The following is a 3,953-nucleotide window of genomic DNA, read 5'->3' on the forward strand; positions in this document are numbered from 1 at the left end:
CCTCCTGCTCCCGGTTCTCTACGGGGTCCGCACGCACTCCCGGCCAATGAGCGCCGCCCTCCCGCGCGCCCTCCCTCGCGTGCCGACTTTCCGCGCCGCATCCAACTTCCCAGCCCGTCCCAACAGCCCCCGCGCGCCTCCGTCCGCGCTACGGTGGCCCGGAGGGGGCGACGCGGCGGATGAGTGTGCGCGCCGTACCCGCCGCGCGGGCCGTTCCCCGCGGCCAGGGGCTTCGCCCGGCGCGGAGCGGACGGCCGGGGGCGCGCCCGCCGTGCGGCCGGGCAGAACGCCCCGCCTGAGGCCTGGCCCGAGCCCGGTGTGCGAGGGGCCGTGGCGGGGCTGGGGATCTGACCGATCACCGTGCGCGGGCGGAGGAGCCGCCCGGTGGGGTCTCTGGGGGGACGGGGCGGCCCCGGCGCGGTAGCGGGTCGCTGACCCGGCCCCAGCACCGAGCCCCTCCCAGGACGCTGCTGGAGGAGGCCGCCGCCGGGCGCGCGTGCCGCGGTGGATCCCGCTGCCTGCGCGAGGCGCGGTTGGCGCCGGGCGGGTGTCTGCCGCGGTTTGCGTGGGAGGCTCGGAGCAAGGGCTGGATTCTCAGTACCGAGTACAAAGCGTCCAGCACAGCCGGTTCTTACTCTGCACGGGGACATCTTGGTGACAGATCGTAATAAACAATGGTAATCAATACGTTCCGCACTGCGGAGTTCCCGCTCGGAGCCTGTCGGCTCAAGCCCGTTTTTAATTACGGCCTTCGTGTTTGCAACAAACCTACTCGCAACGCGCCGTTACACCCCTGGGGTTTGGTTCCAGTAACAGCAACAACCCAGAGTCGCTGCATCTGTAGCCGGAGCTGGAATACAGCTGTGACTCTGGTCGTGCCGAAGTTTACAGCAGGAGGTTTTCATTTGGTAAAATAAAAGCTACCACTTCCTCAAAGTAACATGTATTTTCGTTGCCTCTGTTTTCTAAACCTAAGTAGAAAATCATTTAGCAAGTGATTGCCGTTAAGGGTGATGTGAAAATGAGCAAAACTGTGTGACTGTAGGGATCTGGTTTCAAATGAGTCTTCATCTTGTGTACCCTCAGAACAGGTAGATCTGAAATGCCCCATTCACTTCCCTTTGCCCATGGAGTTTTGATTTTCCATATCCATTTCATTCCTAGTCTGTATAACTGAACTCAGAATCAGGAAAAAAAAACCCTTATTGTCACTGTTATACAATTGCCATTATGATTTCCCTACAGCGAGGATCATGTCTTTATTGCATCTGTTCATCCTCATTAACCCATCATTAGTCACATTTTATATCATCTAGCATCTGTCTCGACATTCCTACAAGTCTTCTACTCCCACTTCACTTTATTGTCCTAATTTGCTTGTAAACCAATTGTGTTTCACTTCTAAGGGCAATTCTCGTTATTCTCTATCTTCAATACATAGAATCAAAAGCTTTTTCTCCCCTGTAACAATAACCTCTGGTTTGGGGGTTTTTTTATGTCCTCACTGTGGAGCATAACCGTGTTTACAGACAGGTAGGTAAGTACCTGCTTTCCAAGCCCTGAAGCCTCAAAGTTGAAAAAATTAGAAATTTTTGGCTTTTTACGAAACCATGACCAGCATTTTTTGCTTCATTCTATGACACCCCTCAATTAAATCAGTTTTTCCTGCCACTAGGATCTTTGTTGGCTTTGTTTCTTATGCCAGTGACTGTGCTGTGTTTCTTCTTGGTATTTGTAAGAAACCGCTGGGACATCTTGGCATATCATGTTGGGGAAAGGACCGCAGCAAGAAGCCTGTTTCTCAAAGCAGAGCCGTGCTGCCACTGAAAAGGATGGAGGCCACCGGTGCAAAGCAGGGCATGCCAAGAAATTGTGCAGGGCTGTAAAAGAGACTTCGTGAGAAAGTCCCGTCATCTGAAACAGATAGATCTGGTTCAGAGGGAAACTGCCTTGCAGGTGGAAGGGAAATTCTCTCCACAAAGCTTTCCAAGTGAAGAGAATTGGCCCGTCTCGGGAAATCTCAGCCAAATATACAGCCTGTGACAAATGATTTTGTATACACCCCACCCCACCCCAGGAAATAAAGAACTTCCAAGTGCAGGATGAACTCCTTTCATCAAGTGTTTTGTTGTGTGCACATTCAGATTTTAAAACAGATGAAAACTTTCCTACCACTGCGAAGAAAAAAGGCTGGTACTTACATTGCAACTGACATAATGACGCAGTGTAGGGAAATCCTGTCTGGGCAGAGGCCTTGAGAAGTGGAGGCTGAGGATGCAGCAGAGGAGTACAGGCGTGGGATGAGAAGGGATGGAGCACATCCCTGGCACTGGAGACCCCACGGTTAGAAATGACTCACCGTCAGTTAATCATAGAATCACAGAACAGAATCATAGAGTCATTTAGGTTGGCAAAGACCTTTGAGATCATCAAGTCCAACCGTTATCCAGGACTGCCAAGTTCATCACTAAACCATGTACTGAAGCACCACGTCTATGCATTTTTAAAACACCTGCAGAGATGGTGATTTCACCACCTCCCCGGGCAGCCTGTTCCAATGGTTGACCTCCCTTTCAGTGAAGAAGCTAAAGACTTGCAGATCTCGTGCTGGACAAAAACAGTTTTCATGGGTAATGAAGTGAACTAAAACCAAGCACCTAACACATGTAGAACACCATATATATTGAATTTAGATATAACATGGAACTGCAAACCCATGAAGAAAAATCAATGCGTACAAGTGTGCTAAACATATAAAAATTACCCCAAAATGATCCTAGAGTGAGGGAGAAGAAAGCATCAAAATCATACTCTTCCTGGCCCACGACTCCAGATGTGATGACTTGCCCTAACAGCTCCTCACACACGCAGGCTGGCACAAAACCACTGACCTTCACACCCAGGGGAGCAGTGGAAGTGTGAGCATTACACAGATGAAGAGGGGTAAAAATAACCACAGTTTATTTAATAATTTTACCTGTATTATTACTTTTATTATTATTTAAACTTTTTCTGCATAGAAGCATTCATTCTTTTCCCATAATAATTAGACCTGGATTAATAATTATTCTTGAATCAGGCAAAGATTTCAATTACACTAACAAATTTTTGGCTTTAAACATACGTAGGTTTCCTTTTTGCTCATACGCAAGGTTTTCAATGTAGCAGCAGTGACACCGTGTTCTGAATGATGAGCCACAGAGTTCCTGGGGGATAAGGCCAGCTGGGACACCAGGGATAAAACAACCTGGATTTCTTCATGGCTACAATTGTTCTTTTAAAGCAGTTTTGAAATAGCTGGTATTTTTCTGCGTGGTAGTGGAATCATAAGAACATAACAGAGCTAATTAATATACTACACATTGTATGATAATAAAGTGTGTACATTAATTTTATAGGATAAATAGAACCTTGATTTTTACCTCTAGCTCTGCCATATTCTAGCTCTATGATGCCAGTATCCATGGGGAATGAAGCGAGGCACAAAGCGTGAGGCACAGACCTAGTTCTGCCCCCACGTTGCGGAGCAGCATGAGTGCTGCCAGGCACTTGCAGTTCTCACGCTCAGAAAACCCACAGCAGAGGCTCCTGTGCCGACCCCCGCAGGCCTCGCTGAGGAGAACACATGGCTGCCAAGAAGCAAGTAGCTTTGCCTAGGACAGAGGCATTTCTTGGTGGCTGCGGATATACTCTTTTAATTCTGGATGTCTGACCAGGAGCTAAGGCAGCCCTGATGGTGCACTGGCTCTTTGCAGAACTTCACCCTCCACACAGCTGTCTGAGAACAGCCCAGACAGACTGTGGAGCTGGATCCATCACCTTGTGATGATTTCTTACTTAGCATATTCTGGTTTTCCACTGTGAGACACTGAGATTTTTGGTGTAATTTGCTTCAACACTTACTCTTTTTTCTTTGCGCATTAAGTAGAATCCTAAATCATGCTGACATGGAA

The sequence above is a fragment of the Falco rusticolus genome, chromosome 5 (genome assembly GCF_015220075.1).
Source record: "Falco rusticolus isolate bFalRus1 chromosome 5, bFalRus1.pri, whole genome shotgun sequence".
Classification (NCBI taxonomy): domain Eukaryota; kingdom Metazoa; phylum Chordata; class Aves; order Falconiformes; family Falconidae; genus Falco; species Falco rusticolus.